Source organism: Ambystoma mexicanum, chromosome 1p (genome assembly GCF_040938575.1).
Source record: "Ambystoma mexicanum isolate Mex_15411 chromosome 1p, UKY_AmexF1_1, whole genome shotgun sequence".
In the NCBI taxonomy this organism is placed as follows: Eukaryota; Metazoa; Chordata; class Amphibia; order Caudata; family Ambystomatidae; genus Ambystoma; species Ambystoma mexicanum.
Window position 1 is genome coordinate 1,065,606,732 of NC_090921.1, and position 16,056 is coordinate 1,065,622,787.

General features: G+C 48.1%; 1 protein-coding gene across 13 annotated transcripts in view; it reads left to right on the top strand.

The window, feature by feature from the left end:
* LOC138447993 (SLAM family member 8-like) overlaps positions 1–16,056 on the top strand; it is a 656,143-nt gene that overhangs the window by 314,169 nt on the left and 325,918 nt on the right. The gene's annotated exons all lie outside the window — the stretch shown is intronic.

The following is a 16,056-nucleotide window of genomic DNA, read 5'->3' on the forward strand; positions in this document are numbered from 1 at the left end:
GAGGGTGTGGAGACCAGAAGGGGGTAGTTAGTTGGTTGCAGGGGATCTGTGGGTGTTGAGTAGTTTTATTGTTTAGTGTCACGTGTTTGCTTTGGTACTGGTGTAGGCTTTGCAGAGTGGCACACCTAAACTAAATCTAAACAAATCAGTACAATTCAAAAGTCGCTAGATACAAAAGCAATGGATATCAATTCAGTATGGTTCTATTGTGGTGAAATCCAAAAGCAGTGGATTGCAATTGTAGTGCAGCTAAATTCAAAAGCAACATGTTGCAATTCTAATGCAGCAGAATTCATAAGCAGAGTTAACTAACTCAGTACAATTCTAGTGTGGCTAATTTCAAAACAGCGGGTTGCTATTCTACTGTGGGTAAATTCAAATGTAGAGGGTTGTAATTATAGTGAGGCTGAATTCAGAAGCAGCGTTAACTAAGTACTCTTCTAGTAGCTATTCTACTGTGGCTAAATTCAAATGTAGCGGGTTATAATTCTAGTGAGGCTGAATTCAGAAGCAATGTTATTGAACTCAATACAGTTCTAGTGAAGCTAAGTTCAAAAGCAGATTGTTGCAAATCTAGTGTGGCTGAATTCAAAAGCAGCGCTAACTCAGTCAGTAAAATTCTAGTGTGGATAAAATCAAAAGCATTAGGTTGAAAATCTAGTGTGGCTAAATTAAAAAAACAGCGGGTTGCAATTCTAGTGCTGCTGAATTCAGAAGCAGCGTTAACTTAGTATAATTGTAGAGTGGTAAGATTCCAAAGCAGCAAGTTACCATTCTAGGATGACTAAATTCAAATGTAGCGGGTTGTAATTCTAGTGAGGCTGAATTCAGAAGCAGTATTAATTTAACTCAATACAGTGCTACTAAAGCTAAATTCAAAAGCAGCTAGTTGCAATTCTAGTGTGGCTGAATTCAGAAGCAGCATTAACTAACTCAGTACAATTCTAGTTTTGCTGAATTCAAAAGCAGCAGAATTGCAATTCTAGTGCGGCTGAATTCAGAAGCAGCATTAACTTAGTATAATTGTAGAGTGGTACGATTCAAAAGCAGCAAGTTACAATTCTAGTGTGGCTAAATTCAAAAGCAGCGGGTTGCAAATCTAGTGTGGCTAAATTCAAAAGTAGTGTTAACTAACTTCAATTGTAGTGTGGCTAAATTCAAAATCAGCGGGTTTCAATCCTTTTTCAGCTGAATTCAAAAGCAGCAGGTTACAATTCTAGTGTGGCTAAATTCAAAAGCAGCGTTAACGAACTCAATACAATTCTAGGGTGGCTAAATTCAAAATCAGCGGGTTGCAATCCTAGTGTGGCTGAATTTAGAATGCTGTGTTAACTAATTCAGTGCTATTCTAGTGTGGCGGCTAAATTCAAAAACAGTGGGTTGCAATTCTAGTGAGGCTAAATTCAAAAGCAGCATTGACCAACTTATGCAGTGCCAAAACTCAAATGTGGTGCAACCCCCGCAGCAGCATTATTCAAAATGGGCTGCACTACTTTTGGGACACCATGGTGGGTGAAATGCAATAAGTGTGAGATTTACATCCTGATTCATGAAATTATCTGCCTGAAAATCCCTGTTTGAAGTATGGGGATTTTTGGGCAGAAAGGTGCGCAAATCTGCATTTTTCACGCAAATAATTCCATGAATCAGGCAGTTAATGTAACAAGCCCCCTCTTGGGAAGCATTATGCAGATGTGGCACAATTCATTAGTGGTAAGATTAAATGAAGACATCCCTTACCTGGAAGTAGCTGTAGATGGATAGCGAGGCATCTGGCACGGCTAGGGAACCTGGCGCACAGGGATGGTATGTGCTCTTAGCTTGTGCCCCATGCAGGCTGCACGGGCAAGGCTGCCCTGGGAGCGGTGCTGAAGAAATGGAGGGTGGCAGGGGAAAGAAAAAAATGTAAACAAACAAAAGACTAGACTGCAAATACAGGGCACTCTAGGAGCAGTCCAGCTAAAAACACAGATTGGAAATCAAAGTAAAAACACAGACAAATCACTCCAAAAGGCATCAAACTGGCCCAATACCGCCTTAACAAGTGTTTTTTTTTCTGCTGCAGGATGGCTACAGATTACAATCAGGAAAGGCAGGGGAGAGCAGAAAGAGAAGGCTTCAGAGTCAAAAAGACAGGGACACCTGACTGCCTTAGCCATTTGATAAGGATATGGGAGTGGAAAGGAAACAAAAACAGAAACAAAGGACTTGACTGTAAAGACAGGACCCTTTAGGAGCAGACCAGGTCAGACAATGGATTGGAAATCAAAGTAAAAACAAAGACACATCCCTTCAAAAGGCACCAAAGGGGCCCTAAAACTCCTTACCAAGTGGTTGATGTGCAAGATGGCTACAGATTTCAATCGGGAAAGGCAGGGGAGAGCAGAAAGAGAAGGCTTCAGAGACAAAAAGACAGGGACACCTGACTGCCTTAGCCATTTGCTAAGGGAATGGGAGGGGAAAGGAAACAAAAACAGAAACAAGGGACTTGACTGTAAAGACAGAACACTTTGGGAGCAGACCAGGTCAGAAAAAGGCGCCAAAGGGGCCCTAAAACTCCTTACCAAGTGGTTGTTGTGCAGGATGGCTGCAGATTACAATGAGGAAAGGCAGGGTAGATCGATAAGAGAAGGCTGCAGAGACAAAAGAACAGGGACGCCAGACTGTTTTAGCCAATTGCTAAGGTGATGGGCGTGGGGGGTGAGGAGAAAAAAGAAACAAACAAAGGAATAGACCTCAAAGACAGACTCTAGGGGCAGACAAGCTCAGAAAATGGATTGGAAATCAAAGTATAAATACAGATAAATCCCTCCAAAAGGCACCAAACACACCCAATCTTCCTCCTAATTGCAGGTGGTAAAGTATACGCAAGAGTCTCACTGGGTCGACTAAATGCTTGGGGTGAGGAGGAGAAAGCCATACACCAGTTACAAGTGGGATTTAAATTTGGGATGAGTACAATCTATCAGTGTCTTATACTATAGGGCCTCATTAGAAGTGTGCCACTTTGGAAAGAATGCTAGTTATTCTGGCTCGGCATTTTTCCCAGACCGACACACTTCAAGTTTGCCGATGGGGGCCACGGATCTCCCGACAGGCCTGACCTGCCGGGAGTTCAGACTCCTACCAGAAAACAAATGCCTGAATCACCGGCACCTTTAAGAATGGTGCTGGTGATTCAGGAAATCCTATCCCCATGGAGTCCTGTGGGAATGGGAACTTACTGGCTCTCAGCCACCCGTAATATTGGGCAGCCGAGATGGTAAGGCAGGTTTGCTTGTATCCCGCCGGTATTACCAGCGGGATACCGCCAAACCTATGAGGGCCATATTTCTACTTATAATGAAGTAAATATTTCTACGGAAAGTTTATTTGTATGTTCTCTTCATAGACCTAAGAGTTGCTTTCGACTCTGGGACCGGCACAGCAATTTGGCATTCCCCTGCCACTACTTAGAGCAATTAAAACCCTTTACAGTAATAATGAAGCAGTAGTCTGCTGGAACCTAACAGGTGATATAGCAAAGACCAAGTCCAAAAAGGCGTATGACAAGGGTGTGTTCTAGTATCAACACTCTTTTGTCTGCACATGAATCCTGTGATAGATTTCATAACACAATCTGTGACTGATGCACGCCCATTAGATCAAGACAAGATCCCCCTCCTTCTCTATCTTCTCTATACAGGTGATGCTATTCTTATCAACAACACCTATTCTTATCTTGAAGACCCCTTCCTGATTGAGAGAGCAACTCAAACATTTTCACCACTTCTGTACTGGCAATGGTATGGAAATGTACAAAACCAAAGCTAAATCTTATGATGTTTGGGTCGCCCGTAAATTAAAAGATTCCTAGATTAGTCATTTCCATCGAGGATACACCAGTTGAACAAGTGTCTTCCTATGATTAGCTTGCTATGTGCTCCTAGGATACCCAAATAGAGAAGTCTTTCTTGACACTAGATCGTACTACCAATGCACTACTTACATGTACTGGTATTCATGGAAATGGTGCAGCTAGTCCCCCCATTAACATTTTTTAGATGGAGGCCAGGATTACGGCAATTTATGGGGATTTATGAAAACATCAAAACTTGCAACTTCTGAAAACAAATTGATAAGGACATTTTTGGGTTTCCCCCCAATGGAACCCAGAATGTCCTTCTAAGAATGGAGCACGATCTGAGAGGCATCTCACATGAGCTACAAATTAAACTGGTCTTGTATTGGGCCCACACATGGTCATCTGTGCTACATGAAAAGTATGGAGATGCAACAGGTGATATTATATCACGGGGTGGAGGGGGAAAGTACCCCGGCTCCTCTTGAGAGAGCTGCCTGGACCTTTCTGAGCTGTGGAACGAATCCAACATCCATTACTAATAGTTCCAAATCACTGATAAAGATGCGATTTGATAGCATTCATTGGCAAGAGAATACCGGATATGAAGAATATCTAGAAATAATGTATCCACAACAAGAGCAAGCACTTTGGCTGAGGCTGAGACTGGGGTCTCTTCCTTTGAGCTACCTTAAGAAAAGATGCAATGTGAGGAACACCGATTCCTGCCTGCTCCGTGTATCACAGCAGAGACTTTACAGTGCGGTTTACTTTTCTGTACACTGCATGGAGGATTTGGAACTGCATACTTGAAACCGATTTTGAATGAGTATGTTGTTAGTACTACACAGGTTGCTACGAAAATGTGTAGAACAACCAACAACAACATCTAACAACTTACAACTTAGCAGGTGATCCTTCGGTAGCGAAATTCATTCACGGGGGTCTGGTTACGCAGAAAATGCTGTGTATTTGATTATTTGACATTTGGCATAACCTTGCACATATATGTTTACACTTTTCATCTAGCTCAATTCTCGAATTACTTTTTTATATGTACTGTTACTGTAAATATGTATACTCTGATGGTTATGAGATGTATGTTACTATTATTACTACTATGATTTAAGTACTGCGTTTATGAGTTATGTGGAAACAAAAACATTAAAAGTAAAGAAAGAGGACTGAGGGATGCCCGCAGGGAGGGGTGTAGGGCTGTGGGTGTAACAAATTACCTGAGATGGAGAAGGAGTGGCCAGAGACGTAAGAAACCACCAATTTGAGTATGGCACTGCTAAAGCTAACAAGAGGAGACGGGTTTTGGGGGATGGGGGCTGTGATGATTAATACAATTTAATTTCAGGGGGCGTTGACTACCAAGGCTCTCAGCAGGATTCTAACAGGATGGTTTTCAGATGTTTCATAAATTGCAAAAGGGCGGGAATTCCAAATGTCTAGTGGAAGCCTGCTCCAGAGTTCGCAGCTGGTGAGAATGGTGTCTCGCAGGGCTGGGGTGCCAGGGCCAATGGGCAAACAGAGAAGGTAGCTGCCAAACGATGGCACCCTTTGCCTGTGCCCTTCACCCGCTGCCTTGCAAGGCTGTCCTGGAGGAGATCTTCAAATATGGTGCTCCGGGTCTCGTGAACTGAAACACCGACTGGAAGCGACGAGGGCGGGCAGTGGGAGGGAGGGAGCGGGGACTGGGTCTGCGGCCTGGGGGATTGTGTGTGGAATTGCAGAAGGCACTAAAAAATGCCCCCAAAGAGCAAGAGGTACCTTGCCAGGGCTGCTCACACCTGGTGATGAGTCCAGATGGCCACTGGAGCAGGCAAAGGACGGGTTACGAATACCGCCGCCAAGTCCTTTTGGTGTTTGGAGGAAGAAGGAGCAGAGTTAGAGAGGGTGAAAAGGGCGGATGGTGTGTCCTTGATGATCATTAACTTAACACCACAGCGTTTTCTAGTTATTCAATGGCATTGCGAGAAGATGGTAAAGACATTGTGCAGGGCAGCCAAAGTGGCAGTGTCTTTGGAGACATCCAGGTTTTAGTGGCGTCTACCATCAACAGTCTGTGTTGAGGGGAGTATGTGGTCAGTGAGGAAGGGGGTTTTAATGGAGAGTGATTGGGCATTCCGGAGTGAGGTCAGAAGAGGGGCGATAGAGATTGAAGAATTAGGTTGGTAAGAGGCTGACGGAAGGTGGTGGGGTATAAACGGCTGAAGGGGATGTGAGACAGCGGAGCAGCCAATGTGCCGTTTAGAGGGAGAGTGGAGGATGAGGATGGGAAGAACTGAGAGAGGGGCACGAGGGGAGCGATGGGGCAGACTATTATTGTAGCTGGTGAGCCCACGATACCGAGACAGAGGGGGCAGTGAGAAGGAGAAGTAGGATAGGCGGGAGCATGCCGAGGTGAGGGAAGTAGAGTATAGTAGGGAATGGGGAGTGTCAGAGGTTCAGAGAATGTACAGGGAGGTGAAGATTACCTTGCTGTCCAATCCAATCCACGGTGAATAAAGAATTGTATTGTACTTAGGCCGATAATGACCAACAATAAAAAAAAGAATTAAAAAAATTAGTGCAGCATGGCCAATAGCAACTGAAAGCTGGCACTCACCACAATTACAGTGAAATAACCAAATAAGAGACACTAATGGACACACCCCAGTAGGGAATGAGACCAGGACCAAGTGCAAGTGAGGTAAAAGAAAAGACTTTATATAAAGTTGAATGGGGCACCCAGAGGACTCTGTTACTCCGAGCAAACACTGCCAAAAACAACAGAAAATACATGTTATCTTAAAACAATACATAATCTATGACATGTACTATAGGAAATACATTAAGTCGTGGTCATTGGACAAAGGGGACAGGACAGTATCTATGCTGTAGGGTTGGTGCTCCCGGATTGGTTGGTGCTGAACTGGCAACTTCGTGGAGCATGCGGGTCAACTGGGCTCATCTGGGAGGGGTGCAGGGTCAGGCGATGTCCAGGTTGCTGTGATTCATGCTATCTAACATTAGTCCTTGCGGCCACACACATTTTAGTACTATACATAAATTTAAAGGCTTATTGTGTATATATATAATTTAAACAGTTGACTTGAACAATCAAGAGTGAGGGTACATTGGTCCAGGTGCCTTATCAGACACAGTATTTCCAAACGTTCATTAATCAAAGCATCCCTTTGAATCTTGATGACGGTTTTTTACTTTTGTTAGTACTAGAAGAATATATGGCCACATGGGATTAGTGTTAGGGGGGGTGAACTGGAGTGGCACATTGGCGAGGGGCAAGCAAGTGTTACATCAAATGAGGTGTAAGGTTAGGGGGCTTGTGGTCTATATTTCTTTAGAAGGGGTCTGCTGGTGCAGAGACAGGTTTCTGGAGATGGATGTTTTTTTCCAGGACCAGGCTTCAGTCCGGTCACACATAGGGCAGTGATGTAAAGGAAGAAGAGCGATACAGTGTTTAGCTTGTTACAGTTCGCACCCAATGCTTCAGTGAGAACAGGACAGCCGCGAAGACGACAGAGGGGAGGACGTGGGGGGCTGGCATGCTGGCTGTGCGCAAAGATAATGAAGGGGTGAGGCGCAGGCCTGCATTCAGCATTTACCCGCGGCCTATTAGAAAATGGAGTTGGTAGTTTACAAAATGGAGTCTCATGGCCCATAGGCCTTGCACAGTTATGGGTCGTTCAGAGGTGGCCACACACCTTGGCCAGAGGCGTGCTGCCAACCGTGGAACGAGCATATCATGTGCATTGTTTAGAAATGGAGGGGGGCCTCGGAGACCCTTCCTCCCTTACACAACTAACAATAAGAAATGAATGCAATTAGGCCGGTAGCGACCAACAATAAAATAAATGAATACAGTTAACTTGTGGGCCAATAGTGTGCCCACCTGTCCTACTATTGGCTGCTGAATGCACAGGTCCATGCAGGTCAAAGCAAGATGCTTCTGTGCGACGCTATAACTGGAATAAATACCGGTTTTGAAACATAATCGAACTCCAAGCCTAGACTATGTGTTGAAAGTGCTGGATGGTGATCGGGCTTCCAATAAGGAATACATATTGTTGCCATAACAGTATTTATTGCCTCTGTGCTCTCACTGGGTACTGAACACCGCTCACAGGGGTCTATCAGGGCAAAGAAAGGTACAAGTGGGGCTCCTAGACGATGGCTGGTACAAGCTGCAGGTGAGGTGGCCCCTGGGGACCCGGAGAAATGAGCTAAGGCCATTCCATGTTAGACCTGGGGAAATCTTTGCTATGATGCAAAAATGCATTGAAAAATGGCTTTTTGCCTTAGGAAATCCATTTGCTCTGGGGCTTTGATCGTGTGAAATTGGACTTGTATTCGTGCAAGGTTTCTTTAATCAGGCCGATGTATTTTAAACCCTGTGCAGTTTGCTGTCATGAACAAGAAGAAAATGCACAATCCTACTGCATAGCACAACCCACTGAGCTAGCTTTCAGTTCATAATTTTGAATAGGCATTCTGCTCCCTTGGATATGCATGGAGTGTGTCATATATCATATTTACAGTTTTAAATAAAGTACACAAATGCCGTCTAAGTTCAAATCCTAGATTGTTACTGAGGATCAAATCTTTATTGTGTATGGAATCGTGATTGGTGAACGATTCCATAGTGTATACCCACTAAGTGAAATGCAGTCGCCGAGTGATGAATTATGTATGAGATTCGCAATATTTCACAGAGCATTCTCTGTGTAAGTACACAGTAACATCCTGTGACCCTTCCCCATGTGACATGCAGACAGTTGCACCAGCCAGGCATGTGACTACTCGTTAGATGGACTGAGTCAAGAAATCACGTGGAACAGTGCCGTAGAGCATGTGGAAAAGTATGTCAGAAGTTGCAATGACCATTTGACCTCTGATAATTATTCACCATAGTCAGCCCTGAAGAGTTTACTCTGGGCTTCTGTGCAGGGCCGGTCTTAGACCAGATTGTACCCGAGGCAGGAAGCATGGTTGGCACCCCCCCCCCCCCAAATGTTGGGAGAGGTGCTAACTTCAGAGATGATGGGGGAGGGGCAAACTCACTTGTGTAGGGGCATCTAACTTGTTTACACATTGTAATGAGACTATTCTAGTGCAGCATCAATATTACAATCAGTTAACTCTCTCCTTCACATCTTAAACCAGAGAAACCACACACTTAAGCACTGCTGTGAGAACGAACAGTCTTCTTCCCCTACCCTTCCAATCGCTGCCCTGACATGCAAGTACGAACACCCCTCCTCTTTCATTTGCCTAGAAATGTTTGCATATGAATGCATGTGCTAACAATGAAACGTTTTACATTAGTAATCGCCAGGCATTTGTTAACTGTGCAGCCATCTGCACCATTTATTATCTGTGTCCTGTTCTGTCCCTTACCATACATGATGAGGGGGGGGGGGGATCACTGAAGTCTGAAATGTCTGTCTAAGACACGGGGAGGGGTCATGGGCTTTGATGTGTTTTGCTTAAGATTACAGGTGTCAGATCTTTATCACTGAAGCTGATCAGGGGTATTTGCCTGGGTTCTGATTCACTCGAGGTGGACGGTTGGGGAGGGGGACGTGGGTGGGCGGTCTAACCAGGACCTGTGCCCCTCCCCACTATCCCCTCCCTCTCATTTGTGTCTGATCTGGTGCTTCTCCAGTACCACTGTGTGCCTCGGTGTGTGACCGGGTGCAACACAATGATGGGTGCAGCTTTGGGTCTGTGTGTGCCCTGTGCAGTCTCTTAGCAAACACCAGCATTACGGGGAAGCCTGGCCTGGGGGCACCTTTGTGACAAATTGCTGAGTGCTTGGGCAGCAAGGACGGTCCACAACATGTATAAGCATATGTGGGTGCTCTATCACTTCTATGCATGGCCCATTTAGCCTGCGGACAGTCACTGATTTTCAAGTTAATTGCATTGTTTCAGTGACACCATTGATGGCGAGGCCGAAACGTAAATGGTGGACTTCTAATATATAGATTGATGCTTCTGCGGTCTGCAACCCCAACTCTATTTTGTGTTATTACAGTGTAATATTACATTCTGAATGCTGTCCACAACCCCAACGCTACTTTGTGGTATTAAAGTGTAATATTACATTCCCAATGCTTGTTCCTCTATAGTGTTTATATTGCTTGAACAACATTAATATTAAAAAGAAGCTATTTTAGTTTGTTATTTTACACTCGTAATTTTTTGGAAATTAAATACTTTTTGTATATACATTTCTGTGCTTGTGCTACACCCAGAGCACAGCAAAGAAAGAGTGTTTTATGTCTGTGTTAAAGTGGCGACATCATTTTAAAAGTAGGCTGTTTCACTATTGCTTAGTATGTGAGTAAAATGTACATTAAAGGCGGATACACTTTTAATGAAAGGGCTTTGTAGTGCTCCATTAAAGTGACAAATGAACACCTTTGCATTCCCGAATTGCATTAACAATACATACAGCCTATGATATGAGCGACTCTTATATTACTGATAGGCTTGTACCGCATGGTCGTTGCACCACTGCCCCACGCCCACCTGCACAGCACTGGCCCCACAGAGCAAGATGCACAGCTACAATAATGCAAGCACAGGCACATCACCTCTTCGCATCCGGACCGTGTGTCCCACGCTGGCACAAAGAGTTGCATGTACCCGAGAAACTAACCACTCAAGCACAACTTTGCAAGTGCCGTCGACAGTGCCGTAGCTAGGATTGCCTAATAAGCGGGCCTGAAGCTAATGTAGTTGGGCCCACAGCGACGTCAACATCTGTAAATGCCCACACAGCTATGCTGAGTGGGCATTTACATATTTTGGTTGGGCCGGGCCTGCTCAGGCCCTACCCTATCTACGCCTGTCTGTATCATACCAGCCCAATCAATCGATCAGTCCCAACTCTGTACGGCACATGCGCTGAGGAGGAGGCACATGTGATCACCCTGGGAACGGATAAGCAACATATGTTGCTTTTAAGGCCCGGCCGCAAGGTCTTGCAAAGACCCAAGAGGGGCCTGGCTTTGAACGCACTCTGACTTCAGGAATTGGAGAGTCTGATGATTGAATAGGTTTCGCTTTGTTTTTTGTGTACTGTTGGTACTTTTTTACAATAATTAAAATGATGACAATGGTGTTGTTGAAGTCAGACTGGCACCCTCCTAGAGCCTGCCACCTCAGGCAGCCGCCTGCACTGCCTGATGCAAAGACCGGCCCTGCGTCTGTGATCTGTAGCTCAGCAACAACCTCTGAAGCAAGACGACACGAAACCTCTGGGTATTTAAGCGCGTTATAAATACGCAACGAAGACAACAAAAAAACAATTACGCAACAAAAAAAAAACAATTCCTGTAACAGCGCCACGATGCCCGCGGGCTGTGTGAGCGCTTTAAAAATGTAAATAAAACATTTCTCACTGGTAGGTGTTTGCGATCAAGAAACATTCACATTGTGACAACCCTTTCTTTGAGTTTGTAATCACTTATTTTCCTTTTTGAAACTCGGTGGGGGGGGGGGGCATTTTGACACATTTGTCCAGGTTGTAAAAATCAGCATTTTAAGATGGTGAAAGTATGTGCACGTGCGGTGTTCCTAAAGTAGTGCCTATCGGTTTTCCTTAAAATGTAAACACGTGTCTTGCCATTTTGAGGGATGGAAATTCACATGGGAAAGCAGCGTTCCTGTCCCACGGAGAATGCACAGACGGCTCAGGAACGACTCTTGTGCAATGTGAATGTCCATGCACAAGGGAGGAGGAGGAGGAGGGGGGGTCAACACCGGATGGCCACAATCCGCTTGGTGCGTCCCACGGCATCTATTTCGGCTGGTAACGTTTTTGCCTCCATCTTTAAGGTGGTATTCGCATTTGAAATAACGCCTGTTTTTAAGTATAACCTGTCCCTCATAGGCCGGGGTAAATCAGGAATTATTTTATCACTATTTTCGGAATATTTAATTTAAAGCCTTCCGCTGACATTTACAGGAATCATGACTGACGATTCAAATGCCATATATTATTTGTACTGTATTCTGTATATGCCACCCATGTAATGTTTTTAATGGTTTTCAGAAAGCAATTGATGGGATATCGGTCAATGAGGGTACAAGATGCAGTGTGTGTCATAAATCGAGCAACACCACATTATCACTTTTTAACAATGCCCGTGTTATACATGCAGTTATCTTTGCTTAAAGAGGGTGTGACATATCTTGTGCACAATAGAAGAGAGTCAAAAATATCTCACGGCAACGTTGCCTTCTCCATTGACCAAACGAGTATAAATCTGGCCATCTAGGCTCACCATAAAAGCCCCCTTTACTTATGCAAGGAAATATGAGCAGGCATGCCAGCAGACCAGTGCTCGATGCGCCCTCGTGGGCTGCAATCTCAGCCGTCTTTTTAGTTCAAGATGCAGTTTGTCAGACTCATTTTGCTCCACCACAATCCCCGTTTTCCGCTTTTGAATACACTTAGAGGGTGGTGGTAAAAAACTTTGCACCCGTACAAGTGCAATTAGCGCTAGGGGGAAATGCCTCTACTGTTTATTGCCTTTTTGTCTTGCAACTAGTGCAATCATTGCCCAGGTATAACAAATGGATTTTGCGAATGTGGGCTAAATTCTCAAAACTTTTTTGGGTGCAAAAGTTGAGATTTACTAGCACCTCTCATCGTTTGCGCAAAAGGAAAGATGCGACGTACAGGGTAATTCATAGAATTTTGCACAAAAGTGGCATAAGCGGCTGGCGCACAGTGTGCGTGTGTGAATGTCTGCGCCAGCCGGGTGCGCTAAAATCGATATCTGCACACAGCGTATTCATGGATTTTAGCCTCCAAAACCAGCCGTGGCGCAGCGACCCTGCAGCAGCGCCAGTTACGCCCCCCAAGAACGCCGTCGCGCAAGGAAAAGCCATCAAAATTCCCAATTCAGCGCAAATGGCTGTGCTAACCCTGGACCAGTATACAGGGCTGCCAAACAGCAAACGCCGAGCGGGGAACGTGTATTACTGGGGTGCGCAGGAAGTGCCACACGCGATTTCTGCAGGGTACGTGTATTTCTGGGGTGCGCGGGAAGTTCCACACGCGATTTCAGCAGGGTACGTGTATTTCTGGGGTGCGGGCTAGTTTAACACGCGATTACAGTAGGGTACGTGTGTTACAGGGGTGCGCGGGAAGTTCCACACGCAATTTCAGCAAGGTACGTGTATTTCTGGGGTGCGGGCAGGTTACACACGCGATAGGCCCTGTGCGAGTGGGGTACATGTATTTCGGGGGTGCATGGGAGTCCTACACGTGAATTGGCAGTGTGGGTCCTCCCAGGTGTTCCATATACACTCTCCGCGGCCCCTGTAGACAACCCGACATGGGAATAATCTGCACCCCTGGTCATGTCCCGCAGGCAGCCCATCCACCATGGGCATGCCCCCCCAGCCAAGCCACATGTCACCTTGCACTAGTGAGCACCAACGCATTACCACCTTGGACCCCCACCCCCCAGCAGTGCAAGGAACCTGCCAGCAGGCACACACTCATGTCCCCCAGGACCCCCACCCCCCAAACAGTGCAGGGCACCTGCCAGCAGGCCCCCACTCATGTCCCCTTGCACCCCCACCCCCCAAGCAGTGCAGGGCACCTGCCAGCAGGCCCCCACTCATGTCCCCCAGCACCCCCACCCCCCAGCGGTGCAGGGCACCTGCCTGCAGGCCCCCACTCATGTCCCAATCATGTCCCCTTACACCCCCACCCCCCAGCACTGAGGGGCACCTGCCAGCAGGCCCCCACTCATGTCCCCCAGCACCCCCACCCCCAAGCAGTGCAGGGCACCTACCAGCAGGCCCCCACTCATGTCCCCCAGCACCCACACCCCCCAGCAGTGCAGGGCACCTGCCTGCAGGCCCCCACTCATGTCCCCCAGCACCCCCACCCCCCAGCAGTCAGGGGCACCTGCCAGCAGGCCCCCACTCATGTCCCACTCATGTCCCCTTGCACCCCCACCCCCCAGCACCCGCACCCCCCAAGCAGTGCAGGGCACCTGCCAGCAGGCCCCCACTCATGTCCCCCAGCACCCCCACACCCCAGCAGTGCAGGGCACCTGCCTGCAGGCCCCCACTCATGTCCCCCAGCACCCCCTCCCCCCAGCAGTCAGGGGCACCTGCCAGAAGGTCCCCACTCATGTCCCACTCATGTCCCCTTGCACCCCCACCCCCCAGCACTGAGGGGCACCTGCTAGCAGGCCCCCGCACATGTCCCCCGGCACCCCCACCCCCCAGCAGTGCAGGGCACCTGCCTGCAGGCCCCCACTCATGTCCCCCAGCACCCCCACCCCCAGAAGTGCAGGGCACCTGCCTGCAGGCCCCCACTCATGTCCCCCAGCACCCCCACCCCCAGCAGTGCAGGGCACCTGCCAGCAGGCCCCCACTCATGTCCTCTTGCACACCCACCCCCCAAGTAGTGCGGGGCACCTGCCAGCAGGCCCCTACACATGTCCCCTGCACCACCACCCCCAGCAGTGCAGGGCACCTGCCAGCAGGCCCGACACATGTCCCCCAGGCAACACGTCATCACAATCTAGATCCCTGGCCCTTATGGCCAGCCTCCACATGCCAAAGACCCACCCAAGTATAGCATCCACCCACATAGAAATGCCAATTACATGATACCACCCCAATGGCAAGTATGTAAATGATCACATGTCCTTCACACACACACAATGGGTGCAAGTGAATGTCAAAACCCATATCATGACATGCATGAAACCAATGCTCCATGGTGAACACAAAAAAATATAAAAAAAGATGAATCCAGTGTAGAACTATCTACAATTGAAGAATCCAGGGTCCATGAGCCGAACTTAAGAAATGAAACCTACCAAAAACTACTACCTAATAAAAAAACTATATACAAAAATGTGGTCCATTGTCCAAGCGGTCCAAAATAAAGAAAAAACTAAAGGAAACCTAATACTAACTAATTAACTATTTACTAGGGTAGCGGGCAAGTCCAACGGCTCACATGTTGATGTCCCGGGCCAGGGCATCATCAAACTCCTGCTCGATGTCCCGGAGGCGGTCCTTTTCCATGGCCCCGAGGGTTCGCAGGGACGGTGACATCTGGAACTCCAGGTCCCTGCGAATGGCCTCGAGGCACTCGGCCCGCCTCAGGGCCCTATGCATGGAGTTCTCCGTCCTGACCATCGTGAGCCATGCTTCTTCCGCCCGCTGCCGCTCCGCATCTATCGCATGGCCCAACCGCTGCCACACGGAAGACACTTCCCGTCCAGGGTCCTCCTGTCCTCCGGCCAATGCCTGCCCCTCCGATGATGAAGGCCCCGAGCCATCATGGCTCCCACCTTGTTGCTGCTGCTGTGCCGCTGCCTGTGCCCTGGCTCCTGCTGCCTGCACATCCTCCTCCAGCTGGGGTGCAGTTGTTGAGGTGGCCACCCTGCTGGACGTCTGACTCCCGACTGTGGCAGGGATGTGTCCTCCACCAGCCTGGCCGCAGGGTCAGAGGCAGCTCCACAGGGCACCCAGGTGACACATGGGTGGGAAGATGGCACGGAGGACGACTGGTGCATAGGGGGTTCAGTTGAGGAGGGGGTCGGAACAAGGTCCAGAAAATGGAGGAATCCGGCCCTGGTGAGCTGTCCCAGTGGGTCAGCGCGGTCAACGAGCCATGCAAGAAGACGTGCAGTCTCCTCATGAAAAGACTGCAGGTCAGCTCGCATGGCATGTTGATGCAACGCCACCCCACCCAGGACATGCTCAACCTGGTGCCGGATAGCCACAGCCGCAGGGAGAGGAAGGCCAGTTGGTGTAAGCCAATCCCCTCCCTGAGTACGGGTTTGGACGTAGGTATCCCCGCTGGTGCAAGATAATGCAGTCACAGGATCGGGGACAGGATTACACACAGGCACCTCCGCTGCGCCCTGTGCTGCCTCCTGTGCCTGCCCCTGCACTGCACCACTAGCACCAGTGGAATCCCCACCTCCAGACCCTGTCTCTGTCCCTTGCACGGCCTCCTCCTCCACCAAACCCCCCACCAAACTCGATGACTCCGTGCCATCTTCCTCCGTCGGGCACTGTGGGGTCTCAGCCGCCCCTTCGGCTGCCGAGGAGTCCAACTCCAACCTCCACCCCTTGGACCTCCCCTCGGCAGCTGCGACCTGGGACGTGGCACCGGACTCCTCACTCCCCTACGAGATGACAACCTGGGAGGG